The following is a 17,257-nucleotide window of genomic DNA, read 5'->3' as shown; positions in this document are numbered from 1 at the left end:
AAACAACCCTGGATATAGAAAACCAAAAGAAGAGACAAGGAGCTGTAGATACAAGCTTCACCAACAGAATACAAGAGATGGAAGAGAGAATCTCAGGAGCAGAAGATTCCATAGAAATCATTGACTCAACTGTCAAGGATAATGTAAAGCGGAAAAAGCTACTGGTCCAAAACATACAGGAAATCCAGGACTCAATGAGAAGATCAAACCTAAGGATAATAGGTATAGAAGAGAGTGAAGACTCCCAGCTCAAAGGACCAGTAAATATCTTCAACAAAATCATAGAAGAAAACTTCCCTAACCTAAAAAAAGAGATACCCATAGACATACAAGAAGCCTACAGAACTCCAAATAGATTGGACCAGAAAAGAAACACCTCCCGTCACATAATTGTCAAAACACCAAACGCACAAAATAAAGAAAGAATATTAAAAGCAGTAAGGGAAAAAGGTCAAGTAACATATAAAGGGAGACCTATCAGAATCACACCAGACTTCTCGCCAGAAACTATGAAGGCCAGAAGATCCTGGACTGATGTCATACAGACCCTAAGAGAACACAAATGCCAGCCCAGGTTACTGTATCCAGCAAAACTCTCAATTAACATTGATGGAGAAACCAAGATATTCCATGACAAAACCAAATTTACACAATATCTTTCTACAAATCCAGCACTACAAAGATAATAAATGGTAAAGCCCAACATAAGGAGGCAAGCTATACCCTAGAAGAAGCAAGAAACTAATCGTCTTGGCAACAAAACAAAGAGAATGAAAGCACACAAACATAACCTCACATCCAAATATGAATATAAAGGGAAACAATAATCACTATTCGTTAATATCTCTCAATATCAATGGCCTCAACTCCCCAATAAAAAGACATAGATTAACAAACTGGATACGCAACAAGGACCCTGCATTCTGCTGCCTACAGGAAACACACCTCAGAGACAAAGACAGACACTACCTCAGAGTGAAAGGCTGGAAAACAACTTTCCAAGCAAATAGTCAGAAGAAGCAAGCTGGAGTAGCCATTCTAATATCAAATAAAATCAATTTCCAATTAAAAGTCATCAAAAAAGATAAGGAAGGACACTTCATATTCATCAAAGGAAAAATCCACCAAGATGAACTCTCAATCCTAAATATCTATGCCCCAAATACAAGGGCACCTACATATGTAAAAGAAACCTTACTAAAGCTCAAAACACACATTGCACCTCACACAATAATAGTGGGAGATTTCGACACCCCACTCTCATCAATGGACAGATCATGGAAACAGAAATTAAACAGTGATGTTGACAGACTAAAAGAAGTCATGAGCCAAATGGACTTAACGGATATTTATAGAACATTCTATGCTAAAGCAAAAGGATATACCTTCTTCTCAGCTCCTCATGGTACTTTCTCCAAAATTGACCATATAATTGGTCAAAAAACGGGCCTCAACAGGTACAGAAAGATAGAAATAATCCCATGCGTGCTATCGGACCACCACGGCCTAAAACTGGTCTTCAATAACAATAAGGGAAGAATGCCCACATATACGTGGAAATTGAACAATGCTCTACTCAATAATAAACTGGTCAAGGAAGAAATAAAGAAAGAAATTAAAAACTTTTTAGAATTTAATGAAAATGAAGATACAACATACTCAAACTTATGGGACACAATGAAAGCTGTGCTAAGAGGAAAACTCATAGCGCTGAGTGCCTGCAGAAAGAAACAGGAAAGAGCATATGTCAGCAGCTTGACAGCACACCTAAAAGCTCTAGAACAAAAAGAAGCAAATACACCCAGGAGGAGCAGAAGGCAGTAAATAATCAAACTCAGAGCTGAAATCAACCAAGTAGAAACAAAAAGGACCATAGAAAGAATCAACAGAACCAAAAGTTGGTTCTTTGAGAAAATCAACAAGATAGATAAACCCTTAGCCAGACTAACGAGAGGACACAGAGAGTGCGTCCAAATTAACAAAATCAGAAATGAAAAGGGAGACATAACTACAGATTCAGAGGAAATTCAAAAAATCATCAGATCTTACTATAAAAACCTATATTCAACAAAACTTGAAAATCTTCAGGAAATGGACAGTTTCCTAGACAGATACCAGGTATCGAAGTTAAATCGGGAACAGATAAACCAGTTAAACAACCCCATAACTCCTAAGGAAATAGAAGCAGTCATTAAAGGTCTCCCAACCAAAAAGAGCCCAGGTCCAGACGGGTTTAGTGCAGAATTCTATCAAACCTTCATAGAAGACCTCATACCAATATTATCCAAACTATTCCACAAAATTGAAACAGATGGAGCCCTACCGAATTCCTTCTACGAAGCCACAATTACTCTTATACCTAAACCACACAAAGACACAACAAAGAAAGAGAACTTCAGACCAATTTCCCTTATAAATATCGACGCAAAAATACTCAATAAAATTCTGGCAAACCGAATTCAAGAGCACATCAAAACAATCATCCACCATGATCAAGTAGGCTTCATCCCAGGCATGCAGGGATGGTTTAATATACGGAAAACCATCAACGTGATCCATTATATAAACAAACTGAAAGAACAGAACCACATGATCATTTCATTAGATGCTGAGAAAGCATTTGACAAAATTCAACACCCCTTCATGATAAAAGTCCTGGAAAGAATAGGAATTCAAGGCCCATACCTAAACATAGTAAAAGCCATATACAGCAAACCAGTTGCTAACATTAAACTAAATGGAGAGAAACTTGAAGCAATCTCACTAAAATCAGGGACTAGACAAGGCTGCCCACTCTCTCCCTACTTATTCAATATAGTTCTTGAAGTTCTAGCCAGAGCAATCAGACAACAAAAGGAGATCAAAGGGATACAGATCGGAAAAGAAGAGGTCAAAATATCACTATTTGCAGATGACATGATAGTATATTTAAGTGATCCCAAAAGTTCCACCAGAGAACTACTAAAGCTTATAAACAACTTCAGCAAAGTGGCTGGGTATAAAATTAACTCAGATAAATCAGTTGCCTTCCTCTATACAAAAGAGAAACAAGCCGAGAAAGAAATTAGGGAAACGACACCCTTCATAATAGACCCAAATAATATAAAGTACCTCGGTGTGACTTTAACCAAGCAAGTAAAAGATCTGTACAATAAGAACTTCAAGACACTGAGGAAAGAAATTGAAGAAGACCTCAGAAGATGGAAAGATCTCCCATGCTCATGGATTGGCAGGATTAATATAGTAAAAATGGCCATTTTACCAAAAGCAATCTACAGATTCAATGCAATCCCCATCAAAATACCAATCCAATTCTTCAAAGAGTTAGACAGAACAATTTGCAAATTCATCTGGAATAACAAAAAACCCAGGATAGCTAAAGCTATCCTCAACAATAAAAGGACTTCAGGGGGAATCACTATCCCTGAACTCAAGCAGTATTACAGAGCAATAGTGATAAAAACTGCATGGTATTGGTACAGAGACAGACAGATAGACCAATGGAATAGAATTGAAGACCCAGAAATGAACCCACACACCTATGGTCACTTGATTTTTGACAAAGGAGCCAAAACCATCCAATGGAAAAAAGATAGCATTTTCAGCAAATGGTGCTGGTTCAACTGGAGGGCAACATGTAGAAGAATGCAGATCGATCCATGCTTATCACCCTGTACAAAGCTTAAGTCCAAGTGGATCAAGGACCTCCACATCAAACCAGACACACTCAAACTAATAGAAGAAAAACTAGGGAAGCATCTGGAACACATGGGCACTGGAAAAAATTTCCTGAACAAAACACCAATGGCTTATGCTCTAAGATCAAGAATCGACAAATGGGATCTCATAAAACTGCAAAGCTTCTGTAAGGCAAAGGACACTGTGGTTAGGACAAAACGGCAACGAACATATTGGGAAAAGATCTTTACCAATCCTACAACAGATAGAGGCCTTATATCCAAAATATACAAAGAACTCAAGAAGTTAGACCGCAGGGAAACAAATAACCCTATTAAAAATGGGGTTCAGAGCTAAACAAAGAATTCACAGCTGAGGAATGCCGAATGGCTGAGAAACACCTAAAGAAATGTTCAACATCTTTAGTCATAAGGGAAATGCAAATCAAAACAACCCTGAGATTTCACCTCACACCAGTGAGAATGGCTAAGATCAAAAACTCAGGTGACAGCAGATGCTGGCGAGGATGTGGAGAAAGAGGAACACTCCTCCATTGTTGGTGGGATTGCAGACTGGTACAACCATTCTGGAAATCAGTCTGGAGGTTCCTCAGAAAATTGGACATTGAACCTCCTGAGGATCCAGCTATACCTCTCTTGGGCATATACCCAAAAGATGCCCCAACATATAAAAAAGACACGTGCTCCACTATGTTCATTGCAGCCTTATTTATAATAGCCAGAAGCTGGAAAGAACCCAGATGCCCTTCAACAGAGGAATGGATACAGAAAATGTGGTACATCTACACAATGGAATATTACTCAGCTATCAAAAACAACGAGTTTATGAAATTCGTAGGCAAATGGTTGGAACTGGAAAATATCATCCTGAGTGAGCTAACCCAATCACAGAAAGACATACATGGTATGCACTCATTGATAAGTGGCTATTAGCCCAAATGCTTGAATTACCCTAGATGCCTAGAACAAACGAAACTCAAGACGGATGATCAAAATGTGAATGCTTCACTCCTTCTTTAAATGAGGAAAAAGAATACCCTTGCCAGGGAAGGGAGAGGCAAAGATTAAAACAGAGACTGAAGGAACACCCATTCAGAACCTGCCCCACATGTGGCCCATACATATACAGCCACCCAATTAGACAAGATGGATGAAGCAAAGAAGTGCAGACCGACAGGAGCCGGATGTAGATCGCTCCTGAGAGACACAGCCAGAATACAGCAAATACAGAGGCGAATGCCAGCAGCAAACCACTGAACTGAGAATAGGTCCCCCGTTGAAGGAATCAGAGAAAGAACTGGAAGAGCTTGAAGGGGCTCGAGACCCCATATGTACAACAATGTCAAGCAACCAGAGCTTCCAGGGACTAAGCCACTACCTAAAGACTATACATGGACTGACTCTGGACTCTGACCCCATAGGTAGCAATGAATATCCTAGTAAGAGCACCAGTGGAAGGGGAAGCCCTGGGTCCTGCTAAGACTGAACCCCCAGTGAATTAGACTGGTGGGGGGAGGGCGGCAATGGGGGGAGGGTTGGGAGGGGAACACCCATAAGGAAGGAGAGGGGGGAGGGGGATGTTTGCCCGGAAACCGGGAAAGGGAATAACACTCGAAATGTATATAAGAAATACTCAAGTTAATAAAAGAAAATTAAAAAAAAAAAAGAAAAAAAAGATTTATTGAGATATAAGTCAGACGCTCTATAATTCAGTGGTTTAAACACAGTGACTTTTTTAGTATAATCACCCTACTGAAACAGGGTAACTGTCACCATAATCAGTTTTAAAATGTTCTCCATCATTCAGAAAAGAAACCACGCAGTAACCAATTGTGTTCTATTCTCCGGGGGGTGGGGAGAGAGAGAGAGAGAGAGAGAGAGAGAGAGAGAGAGAGAGAGAGAGAGAGAGAGAGAGAGAGAGAGAACAGATAGACTGAATGACTAGTATAGGTATAGATAATATAATATGTGTGACTCTATCCAAAGGTCAAAGGTCAGAAAGGGGCATAAGAGTTCCTGGAACTGGAGTCACAGGTGGTGTGAATCCCATGAAGTATTACCAATTGAACTCAGGTTCTCTGAAAGAGAAGCAATCATTCTTTCTGAAACACCAAGCCACTTTCCAAACCCTGTACCTTCTCTTATCCATTCATTTGTAGGAGGACATTTGAATTATTTATATTTCTTCTCCTCTTTTCTTATGAATAAAGGTTCCATAACTACATATGTACAGTTGTTTTGTTTGGGGCAGGCACGTGTGTGTGTGTGTGTGTGTGTGTGTGTGTGTGTGTGTGTGTGTGTTATTTTTCTGGTAGTTGATAACATCAAGCATATTTTCAGGTACATATTGACAATGTGTACATCTTTTTAACTTGACATTCATTTAGAAGGTCATTTGAATGTTTTTAACTGGGTGGTTTATATTTTTACAACCCGCTGTAAGATTCTTTACATGTTTCAGATGCACGTACCTTACCACATAGATGCTTTGTAAGTATTTTCCCCAATTCTGTTAGTGCTGTTTCCCTTTCTAAATGGTGGGTGGGTATGTCTGGGGATGGTTCAGTGGGCAAGGGCACTTGTGCAAGAATGAGACCTGAGTTCAAGTCCCTAGCAGCCACATTTTTAGAAACCCGACAACTGCAATCTTGGAGCTGTGGGTAATAGAAACTGGCTCTCAGATAGTCACAGATTGAGAGAGAGAGAGAGAGAGAGAGAGAGAGAGAGAGAGAGAGAGAGAGAGAGAGAGAGAGGAAGAGAGAGAGAGACCTTGTCCCAAAGAAATGAGGCCAATAGAGCAGGACACCCAGCATTCCTCCTCTGGCCTCCATACACATACATACTGGTGTATATCTGCTCATAAACACAAACATATACCCCCATATACAAATGGCATTTTCTATTTTATTTTTTAAGGAATTATTTATTTAATGTATATGACTACACAGTAGCTGTCTTCAGACACACCAGAAGAGAGCACCAGATCCCATTACAGATTGTTGTGAGCCATCATATGGTTGCTGGGAATTGAACTCAGGACCTCTGGAAGAGTAGTCAGTGCTCTTAATGGCCAAACCATCTCTCTAGCCCAACAAATGGCATTTTTTAAACACAAAAGATTTTAATTTTGATGAAGGGCCTTCTGTTTTAAGTTTTTAATGGAATAAGTGTCTATCTTTCCTCTTTGTTTAGTAGTATTGAAGTATATTTGCTGTTACACCCTTACTTGCTTTTGGTACACATCTGAAAAATAATCAAAATAGCCTTTGATTTCTTTTCTAATAAACTGCGAGTCTTTCTTTTCCTTGATGACCATTGACCACTGGTTAATGAGGAAAGAGGGAGCAGAAGCAGCATGCAAGTTTAGGATGGCCTTGAGTATGACTCACGGACTTTTGGAGGTAGCGACAATGAGACAGTTCTACTTTGTTGTCCCTAGGGTGGGGTATATAAGGGATCATGGGTGAAAAGGATTGTTTGTAGGTAACACAGACCCTAATTATCATACAAGCAGGAAGAGTTGATTGATCATAACAGTGCAGCTAATCATCGCATGGGCAGGAAGCTAAGGTGGGACTTGTGTGCTGAAGCATGCAGGGCTCTGCACAGGGACGGTCTTCGAATATGGTAGAGCATCTGTGCTCAGAAACACTCGAGACACTCGGCAAGTAAGGTTAGGCAGAGGTAGGGAAGCCCCACAGTGAAAGGGAGTCCTTGATTTTGTGCCGAGCTTGGAGACCTATCCGGATATGGGCAACTGTGAACGTAATAACAGGGTTCCAACAATAACAAGCAGATATTTCCCTTTGTTCTAGACCATCTTTTAAGCTCTTTAAAGACATCTACCTGAGATAAAATCTGAATTAATATTATGCCAAAACTATCATGTGGCTACTTTGATTTTGCTTTTTTTTTCTTTTTCAGCAGTTTTAAGGACATCTCTAAATGTTGGAAGAAAAAGAAAAAGAAAAACTTCTGATCCACAAATGTAAGAATGTCCTTTTTGTGCAGGGAAAAGAAAAACGTGTTCATATTCATAAGCCATCTATATTTAAAATGGATCTAATCTTGACACTGAAGGCACGCTACCTGGACTAGAGCTGAGACTGTCCCAGTGGTTCTTACTATCTTAGTCACCAGCCTTTTGTGGCATGAAGCCTCTGCTGAAATCTTCATACATGGTGAGCTACCAAATCATGGAGTATCACATTTCTTGTGTTTTGTTTTTAAGAAAAATAAAAGCTAACTAAAATGCTTTAAAATGTGGACTCCATGCAAAAAGTCCTCTGGCTCGGACCCAAAAATTATTTCCTAAAACAATTTTATGGGGGCATAAAACCCTAGAAATATAGCATAATTTGTCATATTATTTTATAGTATAAAATACTACTTTAGACATTTTACCTTGTTCAGTAATAGCTTACTGAATATACAGCATGTGAAAAGATCCTAATAAAAGCATGAACATAATAAAACACAGACTTAAAGATTCATGTAGTCTCTCACAGATATTTCTTTACAATTATAGTTAGAGGATATTTAGCAGTGACTTTTATGGATTATTGTAATTTATTGATCATGGATTAAACAAGCTACAAAACCAAGTCCTTAGCTGAACACAAAGAAAGTAAACCCTATTTTATATCCAATATGCTTACAGTCCTGAGATTACAATTACTTGTGATAACAAAATACTTTGTGTTAAAATATTTTAATGTCCAGTTAATTCTAGAATTATTACTTTCAATTCCCTAAAATATCCCATACACAATGTTTATACAATGACCAGCCAACTGGTGCTTACTTTCTACTTTAGAGATGTAAAGAATAAGAGGAAAGGAGGAAGCAGTAGTTGCATGTAAGCATCTTATGGGAATAGCTCATGAAATGCTGCCATACATGCATTGCAGATAAATGTGTGGCATTGTCTGTGGCCTATGGAGTAGAGGGATGGACGGTAACATCGGTGCCCCAGAAATTGTCCAATTGTCCATCTTAACTCACAAAAGCATTTGTATTTTTGAAAGTGTATCAAGTATAAAAAAATTTTAAACAATACAAGATTATTAAACAAAAATTTAAAATAACTCATCATAATTCATCATTCCATTCTCCACATGTATTCTATTATCAAAATTAACTTACAAATGGTTTTCATTCTCTTTTGTATCCACAATATAGTATTCTGATAAAATTAATTTTTAAAGTCTACAAACAAAAGAAATTACTAACAGTGCCAAATATTTTATTATATGAATACTAATAGTTCACCAAAACCAGTTCTTTCATACCGTGTGCCTTGGAGTTTTGGAGTTGTGCAATATAGTAAGACAGTGAAGAACAACAACAAAACACACACACACACACACACACACACACACACACACACACACACACACCAAATTTGATCAAAGGACTAAAACAGTTTCCTCTCAGGAATGCATGTTTATTCCCCCCTCTGAGCTTAAGACATATATTGTTTAGTTTCAGCTTCTGTAGCCTCTAAGTTTTACCGCAATATAATCCAGAAAGTCTGTGCTGGAGAGTCATACTTTATAAATGAAACAGCTCTATAAGAACAAGGTACATTAGATATCTCAGCAACTAAGTCTCTTTTATGGCATCCAAGACAAAATACTTTTATGTAAAATTCAGCCAAGTGGAGATGAAACATTATTTTAAAATCTGCTCTTTTCTTGGCATCCTTCAAACAGAAAAAAAATGCTATGGGTAATTCTCTATAGCCTGGAAAATTTATAATGTAATCCGAACTAATTAATCAAATATATTTACTTTGGAGACATCAGAAAATGTTATTCATAAGATGGAGTCTATTTCCGGAAGGGGAAGAAAAACAGAATAGGGTATAACTTCATGAAAAAAAGAAGGTGTGAATATGTTCTTCTTAAAACGGACACTTTTGTAAAATTTATTTTTATACTCCAGGGTTCCACATCCCATACCTCCTCCCCACCCGCACCCTGCATTCCCCTCCGACCCCTGTCTCCACAAGGATGTCTCCACTCCACCAACCCCAGGAGATCTATAAACTTCCTGGGGCCCCCAGTCCCTTGAGGATTAGGTGCATCTTCTCTGAGTGAACCCTGTCCTCTGCTGTACATGTGTTGGAGACCTCGTCTCAGCTGGTGTATGTTGCCTGGTTGGTGATCCAGAGTCTAAGAGATCTCAGAGGTACAGCTTAATTGAGACTCCTGGTCCTCCTACAGGGTCGCTCTCCCCCTCAGCTTCCTCAGTCTTTTCCCTAATTCAATCAGAGGAGTCAGCAGCTTCTGTTCATTGGTTGGGTGCACATATCTGAAACCTGACTCTTTCAGCTGCTTGTTGGGTCTTTTGGAGAGCAGTCATGGTAGGTCCATTTTCATGAACGCCTCATAGCTTCAGTAACGGCGTCAGGTCTTGGAGTCTCCCCTTGAGCTAGAACCCACTTTGGGCCTGTCGCTGGACCTTCTTTTCCTCAGGCTCTTCTCCATTTCCATCCCTGCATTTCTCACTCAGGATGACACTCTTGGTTCTTTATTCTGGGCAAATTCTTTTTATCTCTCAGGGTTGGTGGTAGCTCTTCAGTAGTTTGTAATGGAGACTTGAAGACTGGGAGCCTATGAACCCATGGATTTATGTAAAGACATGATAAGTACTTTCAAAGAAAGGTGTTTTTATTTGCCTATTCTTCAGTTTTGAAGTTCTTATTATACTAACCGTCTTCTGTGTCCTAATGGAAAGATTGAAATATTTAATTTCCAGAATAACCCTAGCACTGGCACAAGCTCTGAGAACTTCAAGAATTTGGTGCTGCACCCTCACCAAGGAGGAAATCTGGAACATCTGCCTAGAGTCTTTGAATATAAAGATGTTTCAGTAGGAAGAGTCATGCTCTACATGATATCAAGTTTCATGTGCTTCCATGATTTCTAATACACTTTCATTTTCTGGGGCTGACCATACATTCATCCTCTTTGGGCTGTAATGAACATAGTTAGAAGGATGCACTTTAAGAAGACAAGGTTTCAAATTGTTGAGCTCTAAGAAGTATCTCTGACTGACTCCAGATTAAGTCGCTAGAAGGAACAGATTCAGTGGCACCACACCTTGGGGAGTTACACTCTTAAAAAGCATCATCATGGAGAGTAGGAGACTCATCTTGTGTTGTCATAGTGATAGGACTGCTCCTTCAATGCTAGAGATATTTCTACCAATAGAGTAGAGGAGAAGGAACCAGACACTATAATTTCTCAAGGAGAGTAACATTCAAAGTCAGAAAACTGAAATTTACAAAACTAAATTAGGATGGAGTGGATCTCTAAAAGAATTCTGATACAGAGTAGCTTAGACTCGTTGAGATTAGCTATCCCTCTGTACTCCTGAGTGCAGACTACTTAAAGAAGGATGGGGGTTATTTGTGGAGAAAGGGACAAGAATTGCTAGAATGAAATAATAGAATTAAATGAGAACCCGTGTTAATGATAATATGGCATTTCCCACACTGAAGTAATAGTATTGGGTATAAAAGCTCAGAAATTTGATAGTAGAGACAGAATACAGAGACAGTGTGCTCAATTTGCTGTGAATGGTTACAGGAGTAGATGCCAATTGAGATGTCCCTATCCACTCAAACGAATGAGAAAAACAAATCTCACGTGGGATTGGAAGGCTCCATGTTTAATGAAGGTATGGAGGGGAAAACTGAGAAGGTAACATTTCCCAGGGCTTTCCATGGGCTTGCTCAAGTCTCGGGACCCAATCTTTGATTGGCCATACAGAGAACCTCTCTGCAAATCCTACAGTGATGCTGATCCACTATTTGACACCTAGGGTGTGAGAGGCATGCTGTGAACTACAGAGAATTGCTCAGTGAACTATGACACAGATGCAAATATTTTGAAGATAGTCGGGAACAAAATTACCCTCATGAGTGTACACCATACAGTATACATACTGACTTCACCAATGAGCAGCGGTTCCTGCTCGTCACATGGTACTTTCCTGTACTTCTAAAGCTGTTGCTTCCTAAGATAGGAACTCCAAGAAGGGCTGAGCTATTGGTCTTGAATTAACAGCATTTTCACCGGCAGTGAGTGAAACTTACGAGTCCCAACCATACAACGACATCTTTGATTAAACTCTATTTTATTGAATTTAAGATTCTATAATTTGTTCAAAGAAATAGTGCTGTTGTTTCACCTAACATTAAGGGAGAAAAATCACTGCCAACTAAATTCTGATATGTCATGGATCCTGAACTACATCTCAGTTTCAAATGCATTAAATGATGGTAGAAAATTGCATGCCTCTGAATCAATGAACTAAAATATTTCTGTAAGTACACTTAGCTCTCAAACCTCATTTTTATTGACAAGAGAAACACTGATCATACTACCTCAAGGTAAACCCAGACTTTTGTGATTATTTTCACTAAGTTCTATCCAAGGAAACAAGCAATATAGAATTTTCTGGAATAGCTCAGGAAAAAAAAGAAACTGCCTTTTTCAGTTTCGCAAGAGGGAAATTCCATTGTCTGCTCCAGCCACAGTATTTCAGTTGACATGTTCATCTAACTGCTGTGGACATCACCAGCAACTCCCGTGCCTTTATCCTCCTGGTCCTTGTGTTCTATGTTCCACATAACAAAAGGACAGTGTCTCCCAGTATGCATGTCTATCATGTCTGACATGACTTGCGAGGTGGGGGCTTTAGGGTCCCTACCTCAAGTCCAGCCTAGGCTACCAAGCAAGATTCTCTCTTGAATTGCTTAATAAATAAATAAATAAATAAATAAATAAATAAATAAATAAGCAAGCAAACTAAAAGTCGCCTAAAGTCTTTCAGCTCTTTGGCCATCACTGGGCTCTTCAGACATCGCCATCTGTTGTTTGTTTGTTTTTGTCCATTCTGGGAGATGTAGGACCTACATGCTTTAGTGTGTCCATCAGTTGGGGCTATGCTCCTGTCCCAGCTCTATGTCTGGAACTTCTCCTAGGAACAGGTGATTCCACAGATCTTCCTTCTTTCAAACAAACCAACTTATTTTAGGTTTTTGTTGTTCCCCTAACACAAAGGATTGCCATCCTGATAGGACTCGCATTCTCGTCACTTCACAAAGTCAATTCTTATTTCAGTCAACTAAACCTGATTCATCTTTGTTCCTAAAGGCAGAAGGATCCTGCTAAGCCTCCAGATTAGTCTATAGTTTGTGTCAGAATCAAAGCTTTTGATGTTGTGTTAGTGTCCCTTTAGAAGTTCATATGTTAAAGGCTATCTCTTTTCTTGTGTGGGATAATCCTTTATTCTGAAGGCAGATCACAAGGAAAGCTGGGGAATAAAGAAGGAAACACAAAAGGAAATCCTAGTTAAATTGAAAGCACGACTCCACTGCCACAGTAATTCTGTGATTCCTGGTTTAAAATGTGCTCATGCTTAACAGGACCTTGAGTTAAATTTATTAAGATAGGAAATTTCTGCAGAAAATCATAGGACTAGCAAGGTGGTTTTTTATTGGTTCATGAGTGTGTCCCAATTAAAATTACTGAAGTTATTGTTTCCACAATTAGGAACTTCAATGCACTTTAGAGTCGTTTACTACCATCAGTGTTTTGCAATAGAACCACATGTAACTACAGTCTCAAGTGTACCTTAAACACAACTGTGGTCCCTTAGACAAAAGATGGTAGGAGCCAACTATTGAAAACTTGTAAAAAAGACTAGCAAAGTGATAAGAAATGTCTACATTGCATTAGGAAACTGGTTTCTGAGAGTTGCAGATTGCGAAGAAGCGATGACAAAATGGTGCGATTCTATATTGTTTTTTTTTTATTTTTTGTTTTTTTGGTTTTTCTGTATTCCCATACTTTTGCAACCGGTTCTTGAAGTTTCTTTTATTAAGCACCAAAATCTGTTTCTTTGTCTTGGAACGTAGGTTCCTCTTATGGCTTCAGGTGCTGGATAGAGACAAGCAAACACCTGGCATATTTCTGCTTTAATTTGTCCAGCAATGTGCATACAATCCTAGACAGGTCGGTTGTGTAAGAAATCCATTTCCTCCAACAAACAAGAGCAACACCCCCCCCAGACATCCTATTTCAGGCAACCCTAAGATATTCCACTGAGTGGCTCACACGTGTCTATAAGCCCAACCAGGATCAAACCTACCAAGCCAGTCTATAAACTTGTGAGGAAAAGGTATAGATCTGGAGGTTGTCTTATTACTCTTATGGTCTGGTTACTATGCAGCATTATCTAACAAAGCATAGAAATTAATTTCAAGGAGAGAAGCTGCCTTAACAAGCATAAGACACACCACTGGCTTTCAGAATGACTGAAAAGGAAGGGCTACACCAAGAGAGAGATCATTGTTAGAAAATCTGGAAGAACAGTCTGGAGGCAGTGCCAGTGGATGGAAACCGAGTTATATTATGGAATACAAACAGGTATACTATGGAACAAACAGTTGTCTTGTGTCCTTGGGGCAGGGTGAAAAGGTATCAAAATCAACTTTTAGAATTGAATAAGAAGTAGGCCGATTGATGAGTAAAAGTTTTCTAACTCAGTGATATGATGGGGCAGGGAGATAAACAGATAACTGACTTATTTAAAAGAGTTTGGAGGCAATGACATAGCCCATATCTAGACTTGGAATAAAAAAAGAACTGTTTCTGTCTGCCTGTGTCCCCAGGCTGAGACAAAGATTATGTCAAGGGTTAAAATATGTGAAAGAATTGAGAGACTAATAGGCTTTCTGACTTAGTCAAAAGAACTCTAGGAATCATAAGACCATGGTTGTACATGAGCCATGCCAAAGTAGCAATATGTCTAGGGAGAAAACTATCAAAAGCAGTAGACTTTGATTTTTCATTCAATTCTTAGAAAGATCACAAAGGTCTTCAGGAAGCATGTATGAGAATATACTGCCATTCTGAACTAAAAGGGACAGAGATTGTTAAAATATAAAAAGTCCTATCTTTCAACATTCTTCTAGGAAGAAATTCGATACAAACACCAAATTAACTGGCAGACCCAGGCTGTATCTTCAGAATCTGGTGAAGGGGTGAAAAGACAGAGAAGAAGCCAAGCTCTACAGTACCTGGAATTTTTTAAAAGTCCTTGGAGTTAAAATGATGCTGCCTTTCTCCCTGTACCTTCCCCTTAGCCCCCACTGTCATGTTTGTACCCTTTCAGCTGAGTGTTGAGGTCTGTCAACTGCTGAAAAAGGTCTGTTTTCATTTTGATTTGTTGACTTGATTTGATTGGAAGCAGCAGAAGTAATGGTATGCCAGGCTAGGCTTTAAGATGCTCTATGACTATTCCCACCCCACAAATGAGGAAGTTTAAGCTAGCCAACCGGAGAGCCTGAGGCCTAGTCATCCCTCTAATGATGGAGAATTGATGGATCACCAGCAAGCATGTCAGTTATGCTAACTAATGACAGATGAGCAGTTGCACAAGTGGATCAAGAAAAGGTCAGTGAAACCAAAGGGCTTGAAGAGTTACCTACCTTACCTATACACCCAGGATAAATAACAGAATGACTACAGCTTACATTATTATGTTTAGATGGCTTTTGAACAAGAATAGTTCACAGATTAATTATCATTCTACCCAGAGGACTGTAAGGAAAATATCACATTTTTCTATTAATCCCATAATTTACTTTATATTTAAAAGTTTTATGGGCCAATAATATGGCTTAGTTTGCAATGACACATGCTGCCAGGCTTGACAACCTGGATACAGTCCCTGGGATCCACAAGGAAGAAAGAGCTTGTTCCCACCGAAGGACATTGTAAGACCCAGAATATTTTTCAAAGTAATATTTATCTGGAGTTCAAAGTAATTCCATCATTTTGCTTTTCCTCATCAAAGCTGTTTCCAAATTAAGCTTCATTTAATTTTTAATCATAAGTATAACTACATCCACCTTTCTAAATTACTCATATTGTTCTACATGCATTTATTCAATGAGAGACACCTGGCATCATGACAATCAAGTGTGTTTATTTATCAAGATTTATGGTCACCATACTTACCATATGGTAGAGTAAATAATCAATTCTAATCATTTTATTCATTGGTTCATCTAGCTCGGGTTGGACTAATATTTATAAATGTTCTTTATAATCAAATATGCTGATTGATCTAAAAAGCCATATTAAGCCCATTCTTTTATAGAAAACTCCAGTATAATAGAAAGACATACATACATACTTACATTTTACATCGTCCTCAAATTCTGAGAGAAGGAAGAGAGCACAGCAAAGTGTCAAGCTTACTTCACATTCTGTTAGAAAGGCATATTTAATCTTCACAAAAATTACTAAAAGGAAAACTGATCCAAATGAGATTGTTTTCCTCTAACACTGGAGGTTATACAATAAGGTCATTTGAAGGAATCTCAGAGGGCATTTTTACCAATGATTCTATAAAATGAGAAAGTCACAGAAAGTCCCTGAGATATCAACCTTGGTTTCTTTTTCTTTTTCAATGTACACAATTACTTTATTTTCACTGACTAAGTTGGGTGTCATCTTCAAAAATGGCACCTTACCAACAGTTTGAGGAAGCATTCATTAGTTTTGTATTGTTTTGGGGGCTCCATGGGGACTTCTTTACCAACAACTCGATTAGGTGTAGCACAATCTAAGAAATGGAAGGTTCATTTGGTGACAAATGTCCACATGGGGCTCTGTTTGCCCTGTTACTTGAAAATTCCATTTAAAGCACCTTCATATATTTACAAATTTTAGGAAGCTTCTACTGTATTGGATTTCCATACAACTCTGAAAATGGCCCTTAGTTTCAGCTGTACCTCCCTGTATATCATCCTTCACCTCCTCTTCCCCCTCCTCACTATTTGACACATCCATTCCAGTTGCTCTTATCCCCATCCATCAATAATTATCAACTCTAATTTCTTTTTCTAAGGAGATCCATCCCTCCCCCAAGTCTTCAAATGTAAACTTAATCTCCATTGTTTTATGGACTATAGCCTGCTTATTAAAAACTTAAAGCCAAAATTAATTCATATATCATCCATATATAGAGTACTATATTGTCTTTTGGAGTCTGGGTTACCACATACAGGATGATTTTTTTCTCTACCTACATTAATTTACCTGTGAATTTCATTATTTCATTTTTATTCGCAGCTAAGTAATAACTAAATCACATTTTCTTTACCCACTCATCTTTGACCAACAGTCTGTTCCCAGTACCTGGCTCTTATGAGTAGCACAACAATGAACACAGTTGAGCAAATGTTTCTATAGTAGAATGTAGAGTTCTTTTGGGTATATGCACAAGAGTGCTATAACTCAATCTTGAGGGAGATCTATTCCAATATTACTGAGAAATAACCATACTGATTTCCATACTGACTGTATAAGTTTGTACTCCCATTTGGAAATGGATAAATATTCTCTTTACTCCACATCCTAACCAGCATGAGTTTTGCCATATATTTTATTGCATTGCACCATTCTGAATAGTGTAAAAATGAAATCATAAAGCAGGTTGATTGCATATCCCCAACAATTAAGGATGTTGAACAT

The sequence above is a fragment of the Rattus norvegicus genome, chromosome 20, assembly GCF_036323735.1.
Source record: "Rattus norvegicus strain BN/NHsdMcwi chromosome 20, GRCr8, whole genome shotgun sequence".
NCBI lineage: Eukaryota > Metazoa > Chordata > Mammalia > Rodentia > Muridae > Rattus > Rattus norvegicus.
Note: the sequence above shows the minus strand (reverse complement) of the source record.